This window comes from Dermacentor albipictus, chromosome 3 (assembly GCF_038994185.2).
Source record: "Dermacentor albipictus isolate Rhodes 1998 colony chromosome 3, USDA_Dalb.pri_finalv2, whole genome shotgun sequence".
Lineage (NCBI taxonomy): Eukaryota > Metazoa > Arthropoda > Arachnida > Ixodida > Ixodidae > Dermacentor > Dermacentor albipictus.
The window spans coordinates 122,589,291-122,605,102 of NC_091823.1; the positions used below are offsets into that span (position 1 = coordinate 122,589,291).

At 47.9% G+C, this 15,812-nt stretch overlaps 2 non-coding genes across 2 annotated transcripts; both read left to right on the forward strand.

Annotated features, from left to right (window-relative positions):
- The first annotated feature begins 150 nt into the window (after positions 1 to 150).
- On the forward strand, positions 151 to 269 carry TRNAL-CAA (transfer RNA leucine (anticodon CAA)). Its single transcript has 2 exons — positions 151 to 188; positions 224 to 269. It is a non-coding gene; the product is annotated as a tRNA-Leu (tRNA).
- Positions 270 to 335: 66 nt separating this feature from the next.
- TRNAL-CAA (transfer RNA leucine (anticodon CAA)) lies at positions 336 to 454 on the forward strand. The gene is made up of 2 exons: positions 336 to 373; positions 409 to 454. It is a non-coding gene; the product is annotated as a tRNA-Leu (tRNA).
- The last annotated feature ends 15,358 nt before the right edge of the window (positions 455 to 15,812 follow it).

The following is a 15,812-nucleotide window of genomic DNA, read 5'->3' on the forward strand; positions in this document are numbered from 1 at the left end:
CAAGGGAAACCTTGCCCAGCGATGCGGGTTACACGAGACTTCTGGTCCACTTATGTGGGCGTGGGTTCGAATCCCACTTCTGACACAATATTTTGCTTTTTTTATACCACGCGCCGCTCACTGCGAGCGCGTCTGACGGGCGATGTAAGTGTCAGGATGGCCGAGTGGTCTAAGGCGCCAGACTCAAGGGAAGCCTTGACCAGCGATGCGGGTTACACGAGACTTCTGGTCCACGTATGTGGGCGTGGGTTCGAATCCCACTTCTGACACAATATTTTGCTTTTTTTATACCACGCGCCGCTCACTGCGAGCGCGTCTGACGGGCGATATGCAGTGTCAGGATGGCCGAGTGGTCTAAGGCGCCAGACTCAAGGGAAACCTTGCCCAGCGATGTGGGTTACACGAGACTTCTGGTCCACGTATGTGGGTGTGGGTTCGAATCCCACTTCTGACACAATATTTTGCGATTTCTTTACATCGCGCTGTGCGCGCCGCTCACTGCGCGCGCGTCTGACGGGCATAGTGTCAGGATGGCCGAGGGCGATTCCACTTCCGGCCACCGTAGTGTACGGTTGTGTAATGTCGAGCTCCCTTGGACCGGCGAATGCGGCCCAGCAGGGCCGCGGTAACAGGACAGATGCACAGGACAGATGCGCGACTATGACGTTATTTTGCCACAACTGGCATCAGGTTCGTCTGCTTTAAATACGGTTTTTCTTCACGGCAGCGTTAAAGCCAGGCCTTGTCGAGCTGAGGATTTCCGAAATACATTGGATTGTCTGGAACTGCTCCCCGAGGTAGTTGCCTTGGGGGCGTTTCAGATGAACCACGTGTGGGCGGTGACCTTCAAGAGTGCGGAAGGAATCAAGAAGTTGCTTGACGTAACTGATGTCACTGTGAGGAATCACCGGTGCCTCGTGATAGATCCGAGCACCCATACTGTCCGCCTAAGGCTCTATTGGCTGCTTTACCACATACAAGATGAAGACGTGCGCGCTGCTCTTGCACCGTACGGCAAAGTGACGGACGTTTGCAGAGAGCAATGGCGTGTACCAGGACTCGGCGATAAGTGCTCCTCGACTCGGACGGTTAGTCTGCAGCTGAAGGGTGGCGTGGCTTTGGACGACCTGCCACACCAGCTACGAGTGTCTGGCATTACGGCCCTTGTGGTGGTACCGGGAACACCGCCGCGTTGCCTGCGTTGTCAGCGAACAGGGCAGATTCGCTGAGACTGCCGCGTTCCACGGTGTAAGCTTTGTCGGCGGTTCGGACATGATGATAGCCAGTGCGCTAAAACTTACGCAAGCGCAGCAAGCCAAAGGAGCCGGGAGGCCCCCACCGAGCACATTATGGACCAGGCGGACGCGGCGGAGGCTGCGGGAATCAAGGACAGCAAACCTACGTCGGCAGCAGTTGAAACTTCCGAGAAGGGAATTGTGAAAGTGTTGGAAGCGACAACAGTGATGTGGCATGTGTACGACAGGAAACCGCTACGCCAACGCGCGCCGTAGACGTCTCCGACACCAGTCAAGCCTCGCCGAGTAGCGACCAAGAAGACATCGACGTCGCGAACAGCTCGTCTGCAAAACGGCCACACGCGCAAGTTTCCAAAGGTGACAACGGGAAGGCACAGCAGCCGCCCAGAAAAGTTCATACCGCCGTCCATCTTTCAAACCAAAGCCTCACATTCCGCCGGATCCCAGACCGACGGTATCGAAGGCGCCCCCCGTAATAGCGATGGCGTCGCCCAGCAGTGCCTTTATGCGAGGTGAGGGACGGGCTTCAGAGTACGCTTGTATAGTTCGGACGCTTTTGCCTAAGAAATTAATTTTGCGCGTTGTGACAAACGGCAAAATGTATGGGTTTTCTAACCTTTTTTTTTCTTTATTTTCAGTTCTCGACAGGTTCGCATGCACCTACATCTTATCAGCAATACAAGCATAAAGAGGCAAAATAAATAATAAATACCACACTAAAACAGGGCAGAAAAAAGATGCTCTTATAAAGCGGCCAGCATGACTTGGTGGACTTTGTCTATTAAACTTATTTTAGGAACGCCAATGCTTCTATCCTCGGTAGTGACTTAGGCACACCAACTTGTCCTTTTTTTGTACGTCTAGAAAGCGCGACATGTGTTCACGGAAATGCAGGCTGTTAGGAATGGCCGTACGGGGTGACAACGTGCCAGCTATTTCAGCCCGCTGCACGTGTTCCTATCCAACCAGACGGGGCGCACTTCAGAGAACTGCGAATAACCGGCAGCTACATGGCGCGCGGTAAGCTCAGGAATGTGCTACCCGCCAGCGCCACCCGGGACGGAGCAGAGTTCAACGAAACCCCTCTGACGTCGGCTCCCGACCATTACACCTGTGTGTGTGTGCAACACGAATATGTGAGCCCGCCTCCTCCAAGAGGGCGGGTCATCGACGGTGATGTCGAACGGTGGCGTCGAACGATGACTGGACGAACGTTTCCGTTCGCTTGGAATAAAGGGGGGACCAAGTGCTTATAAGCAGCGATTGCCGGCTGCTGTAGACCAGAACACGCTAGTCTCGCACCCAGACTAACCGAACGCATACTCTCGCACCCGGGTTGCCCGGTCGACCGGCGCGATCTTGTACTGGGCTGCCAAAGTGTGTTCGCCGGCGACCAGTAGACATGGCAAGCGCCAGCTCTAGGGCTCCAAAGTGCGGAAATGTGCCCGTTCACACGGATCCAAAGTAGAAGAAGTCATCTGGGCATCATTGCGTCGTGTTTGGATGCCAAAACAACCAGCGGAAAATGAGCAGGTTGCTTAGCGCTGTTGGCGAAGAGCACAATACACGTAGGGAATGGTGCCGGTGCGGTGTTTTCAGCCTGCGCCGATTTCCATCCGCAACGAAGAATGCCAAGCTGCGCCACCGGTGGATAGCTGCAGTGAATAGGAAGAACTACCAACCCAGTGAAGATGCACGAGTGAGTATTCGATCTGTGTATATTTTGGTGCCACGTTCAACTTTGCGCCCTACAAACGTAATACGTGTAACACGCAGGTTTGCTCCGAACACTTTCTGGGCAACAAGCCTACAGAGCAGAATCCCACGCCGGTGCTTCGCCTTGGCTATAACAAAAAGGCAAGCCTTTTCGTGTTTTCATTCAGGCAGAGCTCCCGACGGTTAAGCGGAACAGTTGAGTTTGCGGTTAGCGATACTTGCAGCTGGTGCACGGAATGACCATTAAGCGTGAACGACAAGTTGTAGGCCTTGCTGGTGAGCGTTATTGCTAATGAAAGTAAACCGAAGTTTGCTCGTCACGTAGCATGCGTCCACAAAAACGTAAACGACGACTATTCGTCGCCGAAGGTGTTCTTGCGGCGCACCTACCTTTACGAGCTGGTGTTGCAGGTGTCATTCGTAACGAATTTATTTGAGCCTCCTGAGCTCTAAACTGCGTGCGGGCTGTTATGCGGGGCAAAGCGCAAAATATTTCCGTTCATATGGCGAGGAAAATAAGGTGCTTAATTATTCTTGTATTTTGTAACAAAATTTTGATCGTTCTCACTAGTTTTTTTTAATGTTTTCTTTTCTAAGGGAGCGCCAACAATCCGATGGCCTCGCACAAGCGAAACAGGTCTGGTACCAGGTAGCTGCAGTCGGTGGGGCTAATTTCTTGGAATGCAGGTGCGGTTGTTGTCTTGTACCAAAGGGGTCCTGATGATGCAGCTTTACGTAGGGATGGTAATTTTACGTGCCCTGTCATGGTTTGTGCAACTGTACAACACCTGCATCAGTCATGCTCGCCCTGTTATACGGGCTTTGACTGCACATGTAGTCGAACATACCTCATTTTCCAATGAGTGCAGGTTTAGCATCATATGCTGCTTGTTCGAGTGCTGTAGGCTTTTGTTCTGAATGTTGTACTCTTAAGTGGTTGCACGATACAATTGGCCTGGTGTATTTTCTATTTCATTTTGAGAGGACTTTATATCTTCGCAACAGTGATGGCATGGGAAAGAACTACAGCCCTTCTTACTATAACATCTATTTTGTTTTCAATGTGCAAGTGGTGAAGGGCAGGCGTCTGCTAACCAGGCAGTCAAACGACCTCGCCAGTTGGTTGCCAAACGCGGCCAACCCAGTAGAGAACATGACAAACAAGACCAAACTGAAAGTGCAGATGACAGTGTTCTGCGTGCTTTAATAATATATGGCACCAACACAGTGCTGTAAATTCCTTCACAGGTTACGTGCCAAAAAGCTCACACGTGTTCTAGCATATAGCGCGCGGTTTGTACAAACGTAATAGCGTACCTACCCGATGTATTCGCTTCTGCAGTCTGCACAGCACTCAGTGTGGCCATTGCGGACTTGCATGAGGTCTTGAAGTTTGATTGAATCCAGACAGCGAAAATGACAAGTTAGAAAAAACGCGAAACACGCCTTCCGCCCAGCTAAAAAGCCCAAGTTTCGCTTTCGCGCCGGGTCGCATCTCCCGGCGTGGCAGCCCACACTCTATTTAAAGAAAAATCCCGGGGAAAAGGGGAGTAACTGCGCCGTTAGTCCTAAAAAGGGCGCTTTCGTCCCTCAAAGGACTAACTGCATGAATGTGCGTGCCGTGTGCAAATTTCGGAGAGTAAGTGTTTAGTCCCTGCTCGGAAAGAGAGCAATGGGAGGACGAACGGCAACAGTTACTCCCCAGGCACTTCGCTGTTTTCGTCCATGTCATGGAGCGATGCGGCGAAAACGGTATTGTCTATAAATCGTGAATGGTTCGAAGTTCGTGCATTGTCTATTGAACTACATGCAAAGCAGCACCTTGCCTCTTCGTGAGAAAATTACGTGAAACTTAAAACTGGAATGTGAAGAAGCATGCTCTCGTGCGCACCCCATAAGTGAGCGATACACATTAAACGCGCAAGTCATTTATAGACGGCTAGATTTTCTTGGTCAACAGTACCTAAGTTCCTTCCGTTCCAAGGAGATTGCGAACTGAAGCGATGTGTAGCTCAAACGGCACAAGCTAACCGACAGAGAAGGGAAAGAGATAAGGAGAAGGCAGGGAGGTTAACCAGAATACAGAGAAAGTGACCTTATCTGTCGTCTTCGGTGCCCCGTTCGAGCTCGCCTCACGTATACATGGCGTAGTGCCTCAGTTTAAATCGCCCTAAAAATACTCGGGCTGATTTCTTTTCGCAGTCGCTTATGGTTGCAAGTACACTGAACGTTAGACTCTCACTGCATAGCTTGCACATCATACGGAGTCACTTTTATATTGCCGCACTTGCGTTCCCATGCTTAACCTTGTCTAAATATCCCTACTTGACAAGCAAGCGGCGTGGTGAAGTGGTTAGAGTATCTGACTTGTAACCGAGAGGACGTGAGTTCGAATTCTGCTCTCGGGCACGTTTTTTTTTTCAGCTCATTAGTTTTTTTTATTAGGGTATAAATGCCTAATTTAATTAATTCCACCTTTGCGGAGCATCGGAACGAATTACAGTTACTCCCTTGAGGATCATTGGGCAGGGGTAACTGTTAGTCCCCGAAGGAGTAAGCGCATGGGGAGTAACAGTTCATCCCATGTCAGTTCGTCCCCAAAAGGACTAATGGTTGTGGCAAATCAGTTAGTCCCCAAAAGGACTAACCTCCCTACCCCTTTTAGTCCTTTTTTTCTTAGAGTGCAGGCCTGCTACTTCGCGGCGCTTGGTATAGATGGCGCGACCGGCGCTCATCAATATGGCGGCGCCCTTTGAATTTACGGTGTTCTGGTGTATAGACGACCGCACGCCAAGTTTCATCCTAGACGCCAGCGCTCGTTTCTCCCCTGGCGGAGCGATTTCATCTCCAGCGGGGGTTTCCGTCGCCGCTTCCCTTCACGGTCGCGCCCGCGTTCAGTTCGCGCTGCGCGCGAAACGTCTCTTGTTTGCGACGGCACCTCTTCGGATGACGGGAAATTATTATTGTGTTGTTAACTGTCACGACAGCAATGTAAACATGAAAAGGTTGATGCCACCAGTGAAATTCTGCCGATTCACAAGAAAATGGTACGAAAGAAGCAGACGACAGACATGGATTACTGCGGTGCGCCGAGCGAAGTAAACACCTGGCAAACGAAGCGAGCTCGTTCATTGATCCCTCCTGAGTGTATGACGGTTTCTATATGTAACCCACGTGAAATTAATAATTACTCGGTACATAATCCTTTTATTCATATAAAAACTTTAAGCTAAACGAGCGCTTGTCCTGTCTTCTTTCTCGTGTTTCGTTTGTGTGTGCGCTGTCTAAGAATGGAAACCACGTCTGTTGTATGCGCTAGCAGTGGCCGAAGTTCACGCGTGCCGAGAAATTGAATATGTGCATGATGCATTGAACATGACCGGAGTTCATTCCCGCTTCACCACCGCACCGATTGATCGGGTTACTGGACGATACACACCCGCGTCTTGGTCGCACCGGCATTGCTGAAGCAGGAATGATTAATAATACTTTCAACTTCCGTCTCTTGAGTACTGTTAAAAAATGACCAAGCTGTCTACATTGCTGCCTCTATTCCATATTGTAGGGGACGTACTAGTTAAAGTTGTGTGCGCATGTCGTACTTGTGCTATGCAGCGATATATCTTGTTTATTTCCGCACAGTGTCGATAGAAGTCCATTGTCGCCATCAGAGACAACACGGATTTGTAGCAAACATAATGTGAGAAACTGCAAAAATGACTTTAGCTCGTAGGTGCCGTATGTATGTGCCGCATCGTATGTGCTGACGATTTTTCCGGCGGCACATACGATGTCGTTTCCAATTTCCTCCTCAGCGTCCCTTACATGGTTAAGCAGACGCTGCCCTTTCGCCGCATTGCAGCCATAAAAATAATCGTCAAGCGTACCGATCTTCTTAAAGGCAAATATAGCGTGTGCAGTTTGTTTCACACTAAGGGGAAAACTCGGAACGTATTGCGTCGCGATGCGGCAAGCAATGGAGTCGTGCGGCAGCAGCAGCTCGAGCAGGCGCACACGCTTGAGGGGCAGTGTCGTGATCTGCGTCGTCTGCTACGGCGGCGCGCGCTGGCCGCATTTTCGGGAAGCGTGGTACTGTCAGGGGCAGTGCATCGATTTCATCGGTACTGCGGGAACTGAGCTGATATTCTTTACTAAACGTTGTGCGTCGCCACACTCTGATCCTTCATTGGCGATAATGGAGTTCCACAAACTTTTTTTGACAACATGGTTCATTTGTTCTTTCGAAAGGCCGGAGTACTGAGCGTGTGCACGTATATTTCTTCACTGTGTGTGCTACCGTAATGAGCAGCGACAAAAGGCACCAAGATGTGCGCGCAACGTTCTCAGTCTTTGTTTGACTCGAAAGGAAAACAAAGCACTCAACAATGGGAGTCGAACACGATGAAAAAAAACGGACATGATTAAATGAACGTTTTAGGTTCAGACAATGAGGTGGAAGTGATTTTTCTCGATAATCATTCGCTACACCAGACAGACCCTGCCCGCCGGTGGGGAATTGGACACGTCACGCTCGGAACTTCAGTTAGTATCTCGTCATGTCCCCAGCGGCAGCGATGACAGCGCTCATCCTGGAAGGCAGTGAAGTGTAGAATGACTTGATCAGGGATGTGTTCATTCGCTGCACGTCTCAGTCACTGACGATGGTGGATCGAAGCCTATCCTCGGGCGACTGATAGAGGGGATGTTTTGCCAGAGATACTTTCAACGAGCCCCAGACATTTTAAATGATGTTGGCGCCCGGGGATTGAGGCGGCCGCTCCAAGAGAGTGACTGCGCGCTCTTCTAGCAGTTCTTGCACAGCACGAGCGGTGTGGATCGGCGTCCTATCGCGTTAGAATATATAGTCGCCTTCCAGAAACGGGCCGTCAAGAATGTATGGAATCAGTACGTCGTCTATGCCTGCCATGCAGCGATGAACTTACATTCGAGGCGTGTCAGTGGGCGTCGCGCAACGCTTAGCAAAGAATACCGGCTCATTTCACGCAGTAACGATGTGATCAGCGCCCTGCACCTGACAGTAGAACGTTTCTCGACAATGCGGCCAGCGTGCGCCGCCGTAGCAGACGACGCCGTTCAAGATCCCGCCCCTCGAGCATCTGCGCGAGCTGCTGCCGCCGCCTGACTCAAGCGCTCGCCGCATCGCGATGCAATGCGCTTCGAGTTTTCCCCTAAATGTCAGAGAGACTGTACACCGCCCATCGAAGGAAATGTCCACGCGCACACACCGCGCGCGGCGCGAAACGTGCCCAAACACGCGCAGTGCAGGAGGCAATCAAGGCGGCGCGAACGAGAGATGGGAGAGGGGTACCACCGGCTAATAGAATTTTGCTCCGCATGCGGCGCTCTCAACGCCGGCGCAGCAGCGCCGCTCTCGGTGCCGTTCTTGTCTATAGAGAGTGCTCGTCGTCGGGAGCTGAGTGCTCGTTGTCATGCTAGAGACGTACTAGTGAGCTGCGTGCTCGTAAGCTGTTTGCTGTATGTTAGTCTTGCGGGCTCCATATGGGAGTCACGCTAGACTGTCGATGTATGTCTTGTTCAACATGTTAATATGTAAATAAATCCTGTTCACCGAGTTCCTCTCTACGACCTTCAACTCCTTCAAATGGTGGCAGTGGCGAGGTCGTCCGACGACTCCTACATTTGGTTGACAGCGGTAGGATCGTCCGACAAATCTAATAAGGCGCGCAGACCACGTGTCTGGGTCGCAGTAGTGTATTCCATTTGGGCTCGCCATAGACAGTAGGCGCCTGTCAGCATGATGAGGTTAAATGGGACCCCGTCCTCATTATCTAGCGGCAGAAATCTGATGCCGTGCGGATCTAACGGGAAATCTTTCTTTGCAGGACCTCCCAGAAGTACATCCTCTCCCAACAATGTATGAAAACGTGGTCTATTGTTCCCGTTTTATTTGTTATTTTTTTTGCAAATCAGACAGTTGGAACCCCAGGGCATGTAAAACGTCCGTTCTTCTAAAAACATTCTCGCTGTCAGAGTGCCAGTGTGAAGCTTGAAAACAAAAGATTTCACTCCTGGCTGCACGTGCATTCTTATTACGCGTTTTAAAAGGTTATTTCCATGACCTAGGTCATGGAAATAACCTTACACAGTAGAGCTCTGCTGAAGGTGGTTCTGTACATTGGCGCTGGAAAAATAATATCACACAGGTACACTTTCCTTCCTTTTTACTCTGAACAGATAATCATTCGAAAACCGTACCGACAAAAACGGACGCTCGCTACTACCTCCTTAAAGAACTCAAATAGAGTACCAGGCATAATTTCACTGGTGATAACAAAACTCTGGTAATGCATAACCAAGTCTCACTTGACACACCGATCTTAATAACAGATCGCTGACGTCACGAAAGAAGAAAAATCGATTTACAATTAAGCTGCCGCATTAAAAAGTCTTCCAGACCCAGGCCCCCTTCTTTCACTCGCTGATTAAGATTTGTGCGGCTGCAGCGTTCCCAGCTGGACGCCCAAATAAAGACGGCAAACGCTCGATGCAACTTCTGCATATACACTCGCGAAGAATACAACATTTGCATAATATACCATAACTTACTAACAAAAAATAAATCGCACACTGTCGCTCTGGCGAAAATTGAGAGATGTGCACCTTTCCACCTCTCCGCCTTTTCTCGTGTTTCTTTCACGTTTTCTAGCCATAAATCATCAATTTTCTAGTAATATTCAAGTGGAACGCCGAGGTACTTCATTGCGGTTTCAACCCGCTTCGCATTGCCAAATGTGTCTGGGGCTGACGGCCACTGGGCGTGCTAGAACCCCAGGCACATTTCCCTGTTCACGAACCTCCCCGTTTTTGCCTCTCCAAACCGCCTTACTGCAGCGAATGTCTCTAGTAGACTCTCTTTTTCCGTGCAGCATCTATATCATCAGCGTACGCTGATAGCTTTACCTCGGAAGTGAAGTGAACTAGGGCGGTTGCTTGGGCTAGTTGGTAATTCATGATCAAAAATTTCCGTTCGTATTTACCTCGGAAGTCTGCAATCGAAAGCCATGAACCCGATCATTTTCATTTATTGCTAGATGCAACGTTTCAATATATATGCATAAAATCGATGGGCACTTTGCTGAGCTAAACTGCGATAGGCGAAAGCCTATCTATGACTGCCTCTGTTGCTGTTGTCTGAACTGTTCTGCGAACGGACGCCACCGTGGCCGCGTGCATGGGATGCAAGCGCAGTACGCGTGCTCTTCGGAGACATCCGACTGCTTCGGATATATATTATTTTTATTTTTGTTTATATCTCCTTTTAAAATTATTTTTCTATTTGATTTTTTTTTATTTATCATGATGACCGCCCATTGTTCACCTAGGGTCATTCATCAAGCGTTGTGACAGCTGTCACGAGCTGTGATTGATCACCGCTTTCCTGCGTCCACCACGGACTGTGCACGGACACTCATGAGCCACTGAAGGCTTACGCCTTAAAAGAGGAAGCTCGCTGGGCTCCCTTGACGTACGCTTCTCTGGACGTCAGCGGGGGGCCCCAATCTGCTGTTGACTATCAGACGCGTTTTGCAGTTCCGATACGCTATCGATATTCCGTCAGTGATGATTCAGCCTAAATTAACATGTTCTATCCCAAGCAAAATGACATGCGATAGACAATCGAATGCTTTTTCTAGGTCAAGCTGGAGGATTGCAACAGGCGACCGAGTGGCATCACAACACTCAAGCACACACCTCGTAGAATGATATTAGTAAAAATGTAATGACCCTTAATACCACAGGCTTGTTCTTTAAAACTGATGGTAGCGCTAAAAAGGAACGGACACACGAAGAAAAGACGACACGACGACGAAGAAACGCTACTGACAACTGGTTTATTTTTCGCGAGATTTCTATATTTAATAGAATCGCAACACATGCGCACAACCGAACTACACCAGCCTTCTTTATCGCCATATCAAAAACAATGTCATGCACGCGAAGCGAGATGATAAAACTCCCGAGCAGCAAGAAGTGAACACATGACCAATTGAAGAAAAGCCATACCGTTACGGTTTTTTAAATTTCCCCAGAAGTGTGCGCTCAGCCGAGTACAAATTAATTGAAGCATCGCTGATGCACAGACCCGCCTTTTCTTGTATGTGGAAAGCTTCCAGCAAAACTCTAGCTTTTGCACTTGCACTTCTGCCCAGAACCTTTGCTTCTTTAAACCGTGGCACGCACTCGCAAACTATCACATGCGAAACTAAATTCGCAAGTTTGTCTTGTTTTGTTATGTTTTGAGAGTGTTCCCTTAAGCGGTCATTCAGGCAACGCCCCGTCTGCCCGATATAGCACTTGCCGCAGGACAGGTTTGGTGTGCTCCCACAGTCTGCGTCACAATGGTCTGAAGTCTACTAGCCAATATTTTCATAAATATTTGATAATCACTGCCAATTAACGAAATTGGTCTGTATGAGGTCACACGTCTTTGCTTAGCTTTTCATTTTGTTTTTGGAACGAGCACAGTGTGTGCTTGGGAGAATGACAGCGGTAACGTTCCCATCTCAAATGCCTCATCGAAGACATCTTTCAACTCAGAAGACAAGTCATCTTTGAACGCTTTGTACCATGCCGCGCTCAGACCATCCGGCTCAGGTGACTTTCCAGGCCGAACAGCTCACGCCTTCAAACAAATTTTTTTTTAATCGGTCACGTGCCCATGGTGAGACCGAAACTTTCTGCCCCAGCGCAGCATTTCGATGACCCAACCATAAGGCCGTACGTTGATTGTGATACACAACAACCAGGGGAAAAAAGCATGCAGGAGCTTTGGCAAAGTTCACAAAAGAACACGTATGCGATCATGTTGTGAAGTTACTCATTTAAGGCTGAGAAAATTTGGTGGCGAAGTAGAGGGTCGGAGATACATGTACACTTCGATTGTTCCAACGCCAACCAGCTTTTTTTTTATATGATCGCGGCTGTGCCACATTGCCTTGCGCAGAAGCAGTTAAGCGCGCCAATTTACGCCACGCACGCACGAACCAACTGGTCATATCTATAGCGCCTGATTAACCGCGTCACACAGGTTCCAGGATGTTTGTTGGACTTGCGTAATTTTTCTCCTTAACATTAGACGGCAGCGGTTGCGGTAGATATTGGAACCTACAAAAATACTATCGTGCCTGTGCAGTGGCGTAGCCAGAAATTTCATTCGGGGGGGGGGGGGGGGGGAAGGATGCTAACGTTGCAGCTCTGCCGCCTCCTTAAGAGGAAGCTTTAGCTCGGGTGTTCCTATCTAAAAACACCTAAAAGGGGAATTCGTTTTTCTCGGTAACCGCAGCACCAAATTTGACGATATTTGTTGCATTTAAAAGAAAACGTAAATTCTATTGACTGCCGGTCTCGACTTTTTCATTTACGTTGTGAATTATTTATTAAAAATTGGCCAAAATCGCACAATTTCAGAAAACGAAACTATCAAGTTTAGAACTCTGTAACTCAACAATGAAGAATGGTATCATAGCTTTGTGAGTTGCATCTAACAGTACATCTACAGCGGAAAAAGTTGATATGTTACACATGAATCTAAGAAAAATTAGTATTATGGAAATATGGCTTGTGCAGAACCCTTTTACACAACATAACCATTCACCAGATTTTTCTGCTTTGACTCTTATAATAGATGTCATTTGAAGAACCACGATATCTGTTCTTGATGCATAGCTATTAGTTTGTAAGCGCCGTGCTTCTATTTTTTTTTTCGAACTTTCCAGTGTTTCGGAATATCTTAACAAAATTCAGGCCCTAAACTGATATTCCGCTTCCAAGAGACTAGAATTTAACTTTCTCTCTCAAATGCAACAAATTTTATTAAAAACGATCTAGGGGTTATCCCAGAAAAGGGTTTCTGCGTTTTACATGTACTTGAATAGGCGGCGTTGGAATTGGGCCCGAGCTAAAGTTTCCTCTTAAACAATTTGTCGGGGGGTCAAATACATGAATAATAATTGCATTGCCATGGCCAAAGATGCTGCAAACGAATTCTTGAACTCTAAGCACTGTCAAAACAAGTAAAATGTGTATTTTTTCATAAAATAATATATGTACTCGTATGTGCCAAAAAGTTTGCCCAAGATAACTGATATCAATGCTTCCATGGTTTTGTCTATTTAATAAGTAAAGAAAACATCACACGAACTTTAGAACTATATCAGTTCGAAACCAGCAAAGCAATGCATGCCGTTGATATTTTCACGTGGTGGTGACGTTGAAGAACACAGTAGCAATACTGTGAAAGACAGAACTGACTTTTATTGGGCGAACCTGTGCCCACAATAACATAGCACAATGATAGCGGCGAACACGGTCGGCGATCGTCGAAAATCTGATCAGCGGTTCAAGCGCGTCGGCTTTTATGGATCAGTCGTCGAATGTTCCAGAGTAACCGCTGGGACCCGCGTGTCTTCCACAAAGTTCTACACTATTGGCGTCACGCACGCATGCAACCAGATTACACAAGTTGCGGTGAAAGACAGTGGACGGAACCACCGATAACATTCCAGAAACTTCTTTTACATGCAGGCGCGTCCTGCGCTGTGCGATAACATTTGCTAGGCGGTGAGAAGTGGTCGCCCGATAAAGATAAAGAAGTACACGTGTCAACATGAAAAATGTAAAGGCTATGAAATTAACAAGTTGAGGAGAAATATGTTAATGAAACTTTGTCATTCAAGAACTGTGTTTACATTCTTGTACATATGCAAGGGCCAGTGAAAAATCTCAATGACGCTGTCATTTGTTCCAATGTATTACGCAGGAGCAGCTGTCACCGGTCGTGTATCGTCAGTAATTGCACCTAAATTATAGTCGCAACATAGAGCACGTATAAAAAGCAGTTCTGCAAAATGTACGAGGGCGAGCCAAATGAAAGTAAACCAATGCGAATATATGGCAAACGGGGTAGTATATTAAATGTAGTCTCCATGAGAATTTAGACGTTTGTCCCATTGAATAACGAGTCGCGTGATTCCCGTCTCATAAATCTGCTTGGGTTGCTGCTTCAAAAAGTCTCCATTTGACTCTTTCACGTCATCGTCCCACATGAATCTGGTTCCTTTGAGCTGTTTTTTTTTTAAGTTGCCCAAAATGTTGAAGTCGCAAGGCGACAGATCTGAGCTGCATGGCGGATGTAGGAGCGTTTCCCACTCGAACTTTACCAGTTTTTCATTAACCACATCAGCGACGTGGGGACGGGCATTGTCGTGGAGCAAGATGACTCCATTACTAAATTTTCCACGTCGTTTGTTCTTGATTGCCACTCGCAGCCGTTCCGGCGTTTAAACAATTGATTTGATCTCAAGATTTAGCAAATTCTATCAGTAATGGCCCCTGATGATAAAAAAAAGGCAATAACACTTTTCCGGTGGAAATGATGGCCTTTGCTTTCTTTGGGCATGGTGAATTCGAATGTTTCCACTGTAAGTTTTGACCTCGTGTGTCAGGCTTGTAGTAGTGGCACCATGGTTTGTCCCCGATCACAGTTGCAGAGAAGAAGTCATCACCCTCATTGTGATACCGGATCAGATGAGTCAAGGCAACGCCGAACTGCTCCGTCTTCTGGCAATGTTTCAAAATTTTGGGCATTCATTGCGCACACAAGAGCCGATAACCGAGATCTTCATGAATTAGGGCGTGAACCGAACCGTGACTGATGTTCGCACGTTGTGTAAGTTCATCGATGTTTATCCTCCGTTCTTGTCTCCTCAGCTCATCGAGCTTTGCAATTTTGTTGGGGGTGATTGCACGATGGCTTCGGCCCGGTCTTGGACCGTCTTTGCTACTTTCGCGTCGTTCTTTGAACCGTTTGCTCCAACGCTTCACAGTGGCCAATGAAATGCAATCTTCAACGTACACGGCCGCCATACAGCTACTAATTTCTTTTTGGGAAATACCGCCAGCTGTCAAAAACTTGACGGCACCACGCTGTTCAACTTTTGGAGTGTCGTTTATGTCACGAAACCATGTTCAACCCAGTGTATGAGAGCATTATAAAACATTTATCCTCACATCTGCGTACCACTTTTGTAAGTGAGAGATGCCTGTGTGCTATGCGCATGCCTCGCAGATAGTGAGCCGAACCATTATTGCGCGGAATGGCTTGACTCACATTCATTTGACTCGCCCTCGTACATTAGAAATGCGAAGATACAATGGGATATACAGATGCGAAAATACAGCTTGATAAAGGGCAAAAAAGTGCCAGTGCAAACAAAGTTCACTACACGTATACACCAAACCTCGCAACAAGATATTTAAATTATAAGTCTCCAATAAATCTACGTATCTAAGAAAAAGTCACTGCACATAATGCGTCAAACAAGGCAAATAAACATGTTGCGCAGTCACGGATTCACAGAAAACTAGATCTCGCCCCCATTCCATCCACTCCCCCCGATGTATCGCGCGTGAATCACTTGCTCCCCGCTTTTCTCCTTTGCGCACACAAGACTGAGTCACCATCGTCGGCTCACCCATTCAACACCCCACCCCCACGATTTCACTCGCACATACAGCATGCGGCGCTCGGTCACGATGTTATCGCCTATGGACTTTATACGAAACATGAGGGTGACCGCGACGGCAGGTATGTGCCTGGCGTGTTATATAATATGTCGCATTAATATAATAAGAGTATCCGGCAACTGAAGCGTCCCGTGGCCCATTACTTTCCGCAAAATAAATAACAAAATCGAACTTTCACTATGCGACAATTCACTGCGCCCTAAAATGTATTTTTTTTTTTCTCCTTTTGTGGGGCGGGGGCGCCGAAATGAAGAAGCGCAAAGGACAGTATGT